Here is a 14,057-nt window from a genome sequence, read left to right on the forward strand (position 1 = left end):
CCATCAAATTGGCAAAAATGCAAAAGCTTGACAATATACTCTGTTCATGAAGTTATGGAAGAAAAGCACTCTCATACAACACCAGAGTAATGCAAAATGATACAACCCTTATGGAGAGGAATTTAACAGTATCTAACAAAAGTGCAAACACATTTACCTTTCAATCCAATGATCCCATTTCTACTATTTTTACCAAGAAGTTACACATCAACAATATGAGGTTATTCATTGCCACATTATTTGCAACTGAAAAATCCAAGAGCCCAAACATAAGAAATTGAATGAATTAACTATGGTACAAAAATGCATTGAAATATCACGCAGCAGTGAAAAGGAATAAGGAGAATATCTATGAACTGATATGCAGTGATTTTCATATCAGTGCAAAAATGTGTATACAGTATACTGCCTTTGTCTAAGAAAGAAGGGAAAGTAGGAAATGTATAAGAATATGGTTGTTTTTGGAAAAACTATAGAAAAGATAAAATAGAAAACAATGAAATTAGTTACCTACAAAGAGGTTGGGGCAATAAAATGAAAGGAATAGAGGAGGGATTGAGTATACATGATTATACCTTTTTGGATACTTTTGGAAACATGTTAATGTTCTATATAGCCAAAAAAATAAAAGTTAATCAACACAGATGGGGAAAACCACAAAATTAAATGCAAACAGAAACAAGTGATCCAAAAAGTATTTTAAACAATATAAGCATACTGTGGGAGAATTAAAGAACTAACCAAAGTTACTTTTGAACACCAGCCATGGAGTAAAAGAATAGCAAACAAATCTGGACCTCATCTTAGTAGGTTTGTTTTCGTGGTGGCAAAGGTGTATGAATTCTTAAACTATTTTATGTGCGTTGAAGGGATAAGCAAATGAGCAAATGCACTGATGTTGCCAGAAGCCAGAGTTCTCAGTGCAGAAGAGACAGGTAAATAGGGAATGAAGAAAGGCAAGTAAAGAGCTTTGTGAATTTGGATTAAAAGCAGAGGTCTCAGCAACAGCTCATGGTTTCTAGTACACAAATACACACACAAGTTCTGCATGAGCTCCTTGAAGAAATACTGATTCCAGGTCTGGGGCAGGAAGAATTTAAGATCAGCCTTAAACATCTTTTTTATGCCAGAAAGTAAGAAAGCACTCAAAATAATGATGGAAGCATGTCAAGAAAAACACAAGAGCCAGCTTGAAGGGCCTCCCCCTGACCCAATCTGGGTCAATTTGAGATGGAAATAATTACAGTAAGAATTATAATCTATTGAACAAAATAGGAATCCATGAGTCCGTACTGATACTAGATGACAGTGATAATGATGATGTTGACACATACATACCTAAATACATAAACTTTTGTAACGTATCTTGTTTCAATATTAATTTTTGATTGTTAATAACAATGGATTTTAGATCCCTCTGTTTCTTCTTTGAAATATAAGCTTATGTCCTTTCCCCATATTTTGATCATCATAGTACACCTATGATGGCAAAACTTTATCATATTTATTGCAGCTAAATTTGCAACTTGTCATTTTCCTTTTAACAAAACTTTATCATATTTACTGTAACTATTTTTCCTAGTTTGCCATTTTTCTTTTAGTAAACAGGAATATTTCATTTTTAAAAACTCCTTCTGACAGTATACGCACATTAAGAAAAATACTTACTGTGTTACATTCCTTAACTCTTCCTCAGGAAAAGAAAATAAAATGTCCCCCCAAATCCCTAGAAGGCACCACTGCTGCTGAAATGGAAGAGGAAAGAGACAGAAAAGAGGGAGCCAAACTGTGAGGGTTAATGAGAGAGGAGTCCTATTCCCTCTGTCGTGCGTTAAACCATTCAATTGCAGTAAAGAAGGACATCAGAAGAGAAAAATGTGATTCTTTTCCACAGAGAAATTAATTACTTTCTTAGATTTGAAACCTTTCCAGTGAAAAATTTCCTGTTGCCCAGAAGCACCTTTCTAATTAATGACATCTTTAGTTTCTCAGGTAAGCTCACACTGCACAAATCCCTTCTCAGCTTATGAGGGAAGAGGATTTTAAGGCGTGAACTGCAGGCTGAAAGAACAGGAAAGTTACACAGAGGAAATGAACTGACAGCTGGAGTCCGGGCGTCCCACTCCTAACTCTTGAAGCCAAAGAGGGGCTACAAGAATCTTTGCCCCCGGGCTCGGTGGAGAGGGGTGTGTGCTGACTCAAGGCTCCAGCGCGTTCTTGAAAAATCACTGCACAGTTAACTTCTAAATTACTGAGAACAATTGTAGAGATCAATAGAAAACACCAACCTCTAAAGACATTTCCTACAGCATAATTTGAAGAAGTGCAATACATGAAGCAGTGAGCCACAGAAAATCAGGTCTTAGCACTAATTAGAAAATTTGCTAAGCTTTCTCTCTCAAGAAAATCAGTTCGTCAGTTATAGGACCAATTTGAAACATGGTTTACAAATTTTCATTTGGGCTGAAAAAAATTACAGCCAGATATTTGAACCAACATTCTAAATAAAATTGTGAGAGTGATTAATTACTTACTGTTAATAAAATTGTGACAGAAAATTGATTATTCACTAGTAGTTAAAAGCTGTCTTCCACATGTCAGAATGAAGACTGGCTATGAAGCAGAAAAAATAAAACCCCACTAGAGTATCTCGTTTAATCAGAAAGGGAAGAAAGGAGTTTACTACTGTGTCTCCAGAAACATAACTTCTTCCCTTAAACTGTGATTTTATAACATTTACTTCCAACAACTTATTAAATGCTCGCCTCGTGATTAGCTATTAATCCCAACTAGCAAAGCAATCTTTTTTCTGTTATAGCTTGATTTTGTTTGACCTACAGTACAGATGCCCCAGAGCACTATGATACATATGTATATCTGGCGGGGTTGGGGGGGGGGCTGTGTTTCTTCTCAAGTAAATAATTTAGAGGCTAATTCTGCTCTTCCTATTGCTGGAAATTCCTGCTTAACCTCCACGCAAATCCACTCATTTGAGTTTTGTATGAGTGGTCCGACTGTTCACACTAATGTGAACAGTGCCCCTGAAAATACACCTGCCAAAAGCTACTATTCTTTTAAATAGAAATCAGAAAATAAATTCTCCTTGAGCAGAACAATTGGACCATGTTTTCTCCTCACTCAAAGGGATACAGCCTTATAGAAATAGGCAGCCAATGTGTTAGCTGACCCATCATCTTTCTTTAAAGGAAAGTCATACTTTCTGTCCTGGATGATTAGTTTGACCAACCACTACCTATAGGTCTATCATCCTCCTCATGTGCAGACTCAAAATGTGGTAAAATGTGCATCTATTTCCTTGCCTTTCATTCTTTCTGAATGTTAGTTAAAGTTTTAATACTTGTTATAATAAAATATGTAAATACAAGAACAGGATAAATGCATAAATAGGAATTGTAAATATATGTTAGGACCAACTAAATATCTGCAAGAGTACACAGTTGTATTCTAAAGTCATATGAAGATTTTCCTGCTAAACATTAGGCAGACTGGAATACTAACATATTCTAATTATATGCCTAACAAAAATGAAAATCTTCCATAACCCCACTGCCTGAGATGACCACTGCTAACATTTGGCATATATCCTTTCTGATTTTTCCATTCTTATATATCTTGGGGTTTTTTTTTACAGTAGTGGGTCTCATACTATATAGCCTGTTTTGTACTGTTTTCTATACCAGTAAACATACATCTAAAACATCATTCTTTATGGATGGTTTTTATGAATTTTATGAATGCCCTAATTTGGTTACCCAAACCTTAAAAGAGTTTTAGATGTTATACCTGGATCTATTTTTTTCATATAATTTTGACTTCATGATTGCTTTATGATAATTAATGCATACCAGGCTCCACTTAAAGCCTAGTATTGTATCAAAACATTAGCAATAATGTTTAGCTTTTAGAGGAAACTATGCAACATAATGTGAAATCCAGCTAAATACTTTTTTTTTATTGAACAACATTTAGTTCCTCAGGTTCATCTGCTATCAATTAGGGTGATAAGCAGGCACTCAAAAGCTAGTTTTTCAATTATGTTTTCTACCTTTCAACCGAAATGTTCCTGTCATTGCATATCATGTAGTAATTTTGAAAAAGCTTCATCTTAGCAACCAAGAGATAACTTTAAAATCAAGAATCTAAACCAATTAATTCCTAACATTAATTACTTCTTTTAAAACAAAAGGCACTTTAAAGTAAGTGACTGCAAATATACTTTTTATCCCACTAACAGTCCTTATCTCTTTTTCCCCCAGCTCACGATTCTGTTGACAACTCATGCTCAGACTCAAATCATCATTCAAATCATAATTAAAGCATAATTCTGAGCTCTCTTTGTACATGCTAATTCCACAACCACCAGATGTAAAAGCCACACAGAAATTCCTATAGAGTATTATTAGCTTGCAAGGAGCAGAATTAAGATGCATAAACGTATCTTCTATAGCAAGTAAATATTTTGGTTTTAATTACATTATTACCTTGTTTTATGCTACTAATTACTACAATTTATTGTATAACTGACTCTCAGAAAAAAATATTACCAGAGAAGTTCCGCAGTCTTAAACTGAAGATAGTATATACTAATGATTTTGCCTAACCCCTGTTCCCTTAAAAATACAATGTAAAATATTTTTATAATAGGTTTGATAAATCTTTCCTATTTTCCCACTAATATATAAAGTTATCATATGCTACAGTTATTTGTTGATTTATTTCTCATAAATCACAGGGCAATAAAAAAAATTATATTTTCAAGTCTGGGACAATGTATTAAGCTGTCTTTATTCCCTAGAAGACAGGCCAGGACTTGAAAGTTAGTAGGTGCTCAATTAATTTTACTAACTAAGTTAATGAATTAATCATGTAAAGCATTCATTCCACTTAACATAATATAAGCATTATTGTTAAATACTAGCTAGTATCTATTTCAGCCTCTATAGATTAAAAACCTGCAGCCTTAGAGCAAAAGACTGAACATTAGAAATAATAACAGTTTGCTGTAGATTGAAAACAAATGAACTCATTCTGAAACTCCGCAGTCATTCATAAGCCACTTGAGAGGCCTGCCCTCTTGCAGTTTATGACCCCAGTCAAGGCTTTCTAGTGAAATAAAGCCCTGTGTTCACTCTGGGGCCATCCATTGTTCTCTCTGTAATTTGTACCAAATTGTAAAGGTTATAAATACTTGCGGTGAAGCTGCATTCATTCACAATTAGGTGCCTTTTTTTAATAACTGCGAGACCAGGGACTAGCATTTACTTACTTCATAATAACCTAATTGTACATACCTTTGAACTCAGGATGTTCTTCAAGTGTCATGATTTATTATGTCCTTCTTGGTCACATAATAGTCAACCTCGTCAATTCAACCAGGCCAACGTCATTCTTCTAGGAGTAGTAGCTAGCAATAAAAAGTGAAGAGTTATTTCTTACGTGAAACTATATGCATTTAAATTCTTTTCAGATTTAAAGAACTAATTATGTTGCAAATGACAATAAAATGAGTGAAAATAAGCATAGTTAAATACATAAATTTTCTCTGCCTACCACTTCTAAGCCTATTTTCTTCTTGTTGCTGTGCTTTTTGTTCAATTTTTCTTGAACTAATGTGCCCTCTAATGGTTGAAATAAAAATATAATCAGAACCATAAAAGAAGTGCCAACTTACTAACTGCCAGGAATATTTATTTCTATTCAAAAAATACTTCTTTGACTTGAACCTATGCCTTCAAGATTAAAATGGATATGTCTTTAATAAATAACAAGAAAAATATGCATTTTGTTTATTCTGTACGATAGATAATGCAAACGAGGTACAGCAAACAGACCTTCTCAAATAGATTTAAGTGTTAGTTCCTATGAAAAAAAAGCATCAAATATTTTTAATGATATCTATAATTAAGTCTTGCATCTGCTGAAGTTGAAATACAGATTGGGGTTATACCTATTCTAATATTATAATTTAAGCATTTAATTTAAAAAATCTGTTAGTCCAAAATAGATTATTTTGGTTCTTCATTTTTACTTCTCTAACCTTAAATGAAAGTCTGCCCCTAACCTCTAAAAAATGTAAACATACGTACACTGAAAAAGTTAAATACAGTGCTATTTTTTCACAGTTTACCCTCAGTGTACATGCTCTCTTACTTTTGGTTCAGCTGTAATAACAGAAAGTAATGGAAATGTAGTAATTACCCAGTTAATGTGACCAATGGCAATAGTCCACCAAGCTAAGGAGATTCAGGCAGAAATTGCTTGAATGATTTAGCTTCGCCTACTAAATTCAGGAAAGTTATTGTAGTTTTACAACACAATTTATTTCTAACAAGAATTTGGTCAAGACAGAAAAACATATATACAGAAAATTTATTTAATTCTGTCTATCCAGAAGAACAGAATTGAAATCAAAGGCATAAACAGAGACTACAATGTTTAAAGATTTTCTGCCTTGTTTAACCATTATTGTTAGTACTTTAGATAATTTGCTTCTCATCAAAACGTGGTAGCATGCTCATAACATGGAATTTGCAAGTCCCTTCCAACTGTTAATGCATTAAAAAAAAAAAAAAAAAAAGGCAGCCTTATCCCTGCCTTAGAAAGTAAAGACATTATTTTTCCTATTATAAACATGGGGTAACTGTCATTGAGGTGAACTGACCTACCAAATACTGCACAAAGACAGTGACAGAAGCAAGATTAGAATTTAGAATTATTTATGCAGTTTGCTGATTTTGGCTGGTACTTTGTGTGCATAACAGGAATGTGTTATTTTGTTAGAGAAAAAAATACATCTTCCTGAATTATATTTCTGCTTTTATCTTTCAGCATTAGTTTTATAGGGAACATTCTGTATTCGATATATGTTATTTAATTTTTCTTATTTTAAGTGAATACAAAACTATTTAAAGGGCTGCAGTTTGAGGGACAGGAAACCTGGGTTCCAGTTCTGTTTGTGTTCCCAAGGAACTTACACAAGACATGAAAGAGGCTGATCCTTGATTGCTCACCCTATAAAGAAGGGGATTGAATTAGATAACCTCTGATCTCCCTTCTAATTTAAAACTGGAGGGTTCTTTTTTATTTTAATAGTAAGATGGAAAAATTATATTTTTGCAAAATGGTCAAGTACAGTGATAAAATCTAAAAGAAAAAAAAGTTTATTATCTTAAAAAAGCTAAATAACATCTTGCAATTTTAGATTCTATTTACAAAATGCTTGTTCAAGACCTGCCTCCACAACCATGGATGCTGGATGTATGAGAGGCAGAATAAGGTGATGATTGAGACATGGACTCCGGAGCTAAAATACTTGGGTTTGAATCCCAGCTCTCTTGGTTACTAGCTTTTTGACTTTGGACAAGTAATTTAACCTCTCCAGATCTTAGTTTCCTCTTCTATAAAATAGGGAAGAGAGTAGCAACCTCATGGAGTTACTGTGAGGATTCATCATATTTTTATAAATAAAATGCTCAGAATAATGCTAAGTACATAAGTGATCAAAAAATGTTAGCTATTTTTAGAATGGCCTATTTAACTTTTTCCCTCAGTCATAATGGCAGAACACTAAAAAGGCAATTAAAACTAATTTTAATGACTCAACCACCTGGCAATCTTAGTCTCTATTTTTTTATAATCAAGGTGCTCATAAATCCTAGTTTCCCAGTTTATACCTGTTGCCCTGGGGGATTATGAATAGCAACTTCTTTTACTCTCAGTGTCCAGATTTGGACAGTAAAGTATGTAATCACCCTAATTATAATATGGGTTATTTAGCTGTTCTCCTGTACAATTAGGAAAATAAATTAGATGGCCTTTCAGGTCACGTAAAACATGAGGAGTTTTGTTAAAATATATTGGTTATAAATGGAAAGAAATATTTGAATGTTCTGTAAATAAAGTCTAAAATATTATAAAGAGCTACTAGCTTTGGTCAAGATGACACAATTTGATGGCTTTTTTATTTTTAAATAAACAGTTTGAACTTACATGTGGAGGGCTACTTTTATTTCACTTGTTCAAACGCATGACAATCTCTCTGGAACTGGGCCCTCATTCTCCTTCGGTTCTTCCTCTCTTCTTCCCTACATGCTTTCACTCCCTCTTCTCTCCACTAGATGTGAGGCAGTGTGGGGAGTGGGCAAGAAGAAAGAGCTTCTCCCCTTTCCTTAAACTCAACCATTAAATTAAGGTTCCCCCAAAAGCTGACCAGTCTCGAATCCTAGCCTCGTGAGCAATCGCTCCTAAACAAATATTAACTGAACTTCTTAAATATGGGGATGAAAAATAGATTTGGAAGAGTCCTATGTCATTGCATGATAACTACAGAATGACAATATCAAACCCGAGAAGTAATAACATCTTCATTTAGCACATTACTAACATTTTAAAGTATTTATCCAACAGCATGCCCACGCTGCATCTCTACCTTATTATATTTAACTTTAAAAGGAACACCACCTTAAACCACAAGTAGAATTTATTTATTAAGTCCTCAGAATAAAGCTAGCCTTTAGTGCCAGCCCATTTACCAGAAATAGTATAAAGGATGTATTCCCTGTTTAAAGATTTGTCTAAAAGAAGCCTTGTGTTAAACAGGCGTTTGGTCCTGGTTAAGGCTGATGTTCTCAAAGGTATCTGCCCCAAAAGAAATGCCAGTTAAAGAGGATGGCAGCTTGAGAAATGACAGTTTCACGTCCCTGGTTTAACCGACCAAAAAAGGGGGGAGCTTAATAATATAATACTGTAAAGAGGGAAGAAAGGAGGGTGAAAATGTACCTCTCACGATTAAAAGGGGAGATCAAGAATTATATGACCTAAAAATCTTGGAAGGTTAAATTTGAGGAAGGGAAACATTCATCTCAGGCTAATTTCAATGATCCGTTCCACTTGATTTTCCTATAAAGAAGTCTCAGATATAATATGAAAACATCCTCTTTAATGCATGCCATAGAAAAGAAGGTTTATTTGACATCTGTGAAGTGTCTTTTGACCAGTAACACCAACACAGAAAGTGTAGGAGAATGTATTATTAGAGACAACAATATCTAAAGAGCAACATACTGATTCGCAAAATGAACTTCCCAATCATGATATTACCTCAAGTAACCTGGTGTTTTGATTGGTTTCACTAAGACTATTTCTGCTTTTCCTGGATGATCTGTGCTTATATAAAACCATTTGGAAGGAAGCAAATGCAGTTCTGGGCAGTGAGGTCCCAGTCCTGGTTCCCACTGATGAAGTCCCTGCAGGGAAGGAGTCCTTCTGTCCCTCAGACAGTTCCTCCTGCGGCTGGCCCCGAACAAAGGTATGTTACAATTTTAGAGACATTGAAAGGATCCAAAAATACCTCCCATGAAATCCAATACTGATAAATTCTCAGTTTTATGGCTTTTCCTGTACCTCAAATGATTGATTCCAGAAGGCCCTTATTAAAATAAAAATATTTACTGGAAGAACTAACATTTTATCATCGACTATGATAGCAACACCAACTTTGTAATTTCATAGGCTCTTTGTTGGAAAAGGCATTGAAAAACTGAGGTTAGTTTTCATTCATTCAAACGTATATCGTCAGTCTACCAGAGTGAGACTAACTGTTGGAAATCTCAAAATAAATAAAACAGTGTCTGGTGGGGAAGACGGACATACACACAATCATTTTATCTAGTACATGATGAATCTTTTTTTTTTTTTTTTTTTTTTTTTTTTTTTTTTTTAAATTTTAACCTGTGAGCCTTTTTTTTTTTTTTTTTTTTTTTAATACTTTATTTATTTATTTATTTATTTATTTATGGCTGTGTTGGGTCTCTTAGTTTTCGTGTGAGGGCTTTCTCTAGTTGCGGCAAGTGGGGGCCACTCTTCATCGCGGTGCGGAGGCCGCTCTTCATCGCGGTGCGCGGGCCTTTCACTATCGCGGCCCCTCCCGTTGCGGGGCACAGGCTCCAGACGCGCAGGCTCAGTAGTTGTGGCTCACGGGCCCAGTTGCTCCGTGGCATGTGGGATCTTCCCAGACCAGGGCTCGAACCCGTGTCCCCTGCATTAGCAGGCAGATTCTCAACCACTGCGCCACCAGGGAAGCCCAGTACATGATGAATCTTAATAAGGTATCATTTGATAACAAGGAACAGAAACTCAGTTGGTCAAGTTACATAAAGAAGGTATTAGCATAAAGAGTTAAAAGTGTCTACAAGGCAACTGCAGCCTCAGGAGGGACTCCAATAGGGATTGACAAGCCAACGAGAACCAAGACAGCTCACCACTCATTCCCTATTTTTTGCACATCACTTATACATGCTTTTTCCTGCAATCTGCCCATTTTACTACCTTTCCTTACAGATCAGCTCTCTTGGCTTACACATATGACCACATCAATGCTTGAGCCCATAAGACCTTACTCATCCAACATCCACAGCCAACTAATTCACTCTCTCTTTCCATCCCCATATCAATTCCTTAGAAAGAGAATCTGACCTAATCCTACCCCAATCCAAGAATAGATTCTCTTTTTCTAAGAATGTGTGGATGATGAGGAAATAATTGCCATCTCTAATACAGTAAGGTAATTTCAAGGTGAGTCTTGAAGGAAAGGTAGGCATCTTCCAAAGAAACAAAGGGAAAAATGCAATCCAAGCAGACAGACTGTCACGTTCAAAGGTATGGATGAAGCAAAGCAGCCCATATAAAGACACATGTGTAAGGATCCATGGGCGGGAAGTTTTGATGATGCTGGGAAGATAGCCAGGAACTAGATGACAAAGTACTTTTTATGCTTTGCCAAGGAATATGATTTTTATCCAATAGTTGAAGGAGGTGTGGTGTCAAAATTTTTAACTGGAGGAGAAACTAAAGCAGACCTGTGTTTTAGGATGAAGACAAAAAAAACAAAAAACCCTCTAACAGCAGGGCAAATGATGGACTACAGAAGACCAGGCTGAATGCACCACTCCAGAAGCTATTTCAGTAATTCAAACAAGAGATGGTGTAGTTTCAAAATTGGACCATGGCAAAGAGGATATAGAGGAGAGGAACGATTCAAGAATATTATGAAAGCAGAATATAAAATGAAGTAGAGTCAATTCAGAAAAGCAAAGAATCACAAGCTTTGATACGGGGAGAAGGAAAGTCTAAACGAAACCCAAGGCTGGTGCTAAGCAATGCACCAGACATAGGAAAAGAACACACTGGAAGAAGGGATGGTAGGCAAGGAAGACACACTTTGCATTCTTTCTGATCTACCCTTAGGGTAGCCTTTCCTATGGTCTCTAAATATCTTAACCCACATAAATAAAGGCAGACTCCAAATCTTCAGGATGTGAGCACAAGGGGCATCAAAATCATTGGTAATTCAAGCGTTAATCAAAGGCATACTCGAGTTATCCCGTCATTTTATTAAAATGTCTGTCGATTCAGCCTATCACATAAAAGGACAAGAATTCATTCCTGGTGAAGTCTTAACTTGCCAGTGCCGGGCCTTGTTTCATTATGTATTTAACTAGAAGTTTTCATGGTGCTGTTTTCCTTTCAGTTCCAAGAATAAGAAGTGAAAAATGAGAAACGCAAACTTCTCAGATGATCCTATGACTTTGAAGCCACATATCTGAGTATAGGATCGCTTGCTTTTGCATTTAGAAGCCCTGGGAAGCAACATTATCAGACTGATTATGAATGCGTATATTTTCATAAGAATATGCAATCTTGGCCAGCTCAGGGCAGGACACCGAAGTGACTATCAAATTAAAGATTATTCTTTTTTGTGTGGAATTCACTCCAGCAAGAAATTGAACAAGGGGATTTAAAATCCAAAAACATTGGGACCACCTCCTGAGACATTATTAATTATTAGTGGGCCCCAGTTTTCCAGTTTCTTATCTCCCTATACACCCAATGCTCCCATTGCTTTAAATTGTTATCATTATTTGTTAAATGCTTTCAATGTGCTTGGTACCCTGGCAGGCACAGAAAAAAGTTTCCACACCTGCCCAGGGGCTTTCTACCTAAATTGCACAGTTATAAATTAAGTTTGAAAATGGGTTGTTGTTGTCAGTTACAGTCTTTTCTAAAGGCTTAGAAGCAATAGAACAAAACTAAAAGTATATAAGTTCAAACACCTCCTTTCTCTCCCGCCTTGGGTCTTCTTTATATTCCACAGCCTGGTCTACTAACCCAGAAAACAATATCACAGAAATATGCCAAATGTCGGTAATGAGAGGCCATCAAGAGCTCAGAGAAAATTATCAACACTTAGAAACAATCTTGCGTGTCTGACTTCTCACCCTGCTCCCTGCTGTCCCGGGAGGGGAGCCTGTGGTTCAGAAGAAACAGCAAGTGAGGAGAGCTGAGCGGAGGGAAAAGCCCCGGAGCTGGCTTCCTCTTCCCTGTCGCTACCTCACGCAGTCCAAGCTGTGACATGGCCGGCAGTGCCCTCACCCCTGTCCAAATCCTCACTATCCTCTCAGAAGCCCGTTCTTCCCAGACATCTACTCCAACTCCCGTGACAAATGTCTAGAGAAGTGGAGTCTGAAACTTAGCCTCTGACTCAGGTCCTTCTATATTTATATATATGTGTTTCCCTAAAAATCTAAGTGTAAAAAAGAAAAATGGGGGTACCATTTCACCTCTATTTGTGCCCTCCACTCCCATTATTACTAATAAAAACAATCCTTTTTAAAAACCAAAAATGCTTTGTTTGCCTCGAGGTCAGATGGGAGATGGGGCAAAAGCAGTGAATAAGGGCTCTATTCCACCATCAGATGAAGAAAACCCAGACAAAAAGCACTTGAGACAGACGTGGAAAAGGAAAACAGGCAGACTAACCCTTAGGCCAGTGAAGAAAGTAACTGTAGGGGGTTGGTGGAGGGAAGAGGGTATTAGGAAATGGCCTGAGACTACAGAGAATGACGGGGGGCTTGCTCTACCAGAAAGTTCCCCGCACTGTAACCCCACTGCCATTGCAGCCACCACCAAACCAACAACACCCCCCAGATCCCAGCCAAGCCTCTACCAGTGGCCTTGGGATCCACCACCAACAGTTCATCATAGGGCATTCCCTGCTTCACCCATCCAGCAGAGAAGAGAGGGAGGAGCTCTTCTAGACCACACAGAGGGGAACCATGAGGTACACTCAGAAGTTCAATCACTTAGTCATTTCCTGACACAACATCATTCCACATAGTGAATTATCTAACTTTGGACACATATGTTTTTCCTTTGAAATACATATTCCCTGAAGGCAAAGCTCTTATCTGAGCATGAATACAGTGAACAGGGCATATGAATACATTTCCAAGGGCTAAGTGCTCATATATCCACTTCATTATTGTCTACTGGCTTTACCCTCTGCTTTGATCCCCACAGAGCCAGCTCCTCAGTCACCGCAACCCAGCAAAGCACCACCAACTATGCCCACTTCTACAACTAACAAAGTCCAACTCTGCCATCTCTGGCCTTCTCTTCTGTTTCCTATCTGTACTCATCCAGTCCTGCATTCCCTCCTCCATGCAGGTGTTGCATACACATTCATTATTGATGTAAAGATTACTTACTGAGTGCCTACTGTGTACAAGACATTGTGCTGAGTACAAGGCATTGTTAAGTTTGGAGTCCCTGGAGTTTCAGCATTCCATTCAGGTCTGCTCTAACCCACCAATTTCTAAAATGTCAGCTAGGTCTTAATCCACTGATGCAATATGAACCTAAGTTCTTATTCCTCACACTCCTGGCATTTGTCTGGAGATTCTTGAATGCATGCATAGTTCTTTTCTTACTGATCCTTTGCAGTCTTATTGTTTGGACCACCAAAACCCTGGCCTATTTTCTCTGAATGAACCTCAGTTGTTCAATCATTCAAATAAATGAATTGCCTTCAATAAAAAATTCAGTGAAACTGTGTTTTACAGGGATTGTATGAAAGTAACTTTAAAATCTTTATGTCCAGAGATAACTCTGAGGACGTTAAGGGAGCAAAAGGAAATGAAAACTGTAATAAAAGTAGACTAAAATAAAAATAACTAAAATCCTGAGAGTAAGAGGTACAA

General features: G+C 36.7%; 1 long non-coding RNA gene across 1 annotated transcript in view; it reads right to left on the minus strand.

The window, feature by feature from the left end:
* The window catches only part of LOC132376390 (uncharacterized), a 251,195-nt gene that overhangs the window by 215,487 nt on the left and 21,651 nt on the right, over positions 1-14,057 (minus strand). Inside the window, exon 3 of the long non-coding RNA XR_009506285.1 lies at positions 5,313-5,425. This is a non-coding gene — a long non-coding RNA (uncharacterized LOC132376390). The remainder of the gene's footprint in view (positions 1-5,312; positions 5,426-14,057) is intronic.

This window comes from Balaenoptera ricei, chromosome 12 (assembly GCF_028023285.1).
Source record: "Balaenoptera ricei isolate mBalRic1 chromosome 12, mBalRic1.hap2, whole genome shotgun sequence".
In the NCBI taxonomy this organism is placed as follows: Eukaryota; Metazoa; Chordata; class Mammalia; order Artiodactyla; family Balaenopteridae; genus Balaenoptera; species Balaenoptera ricei.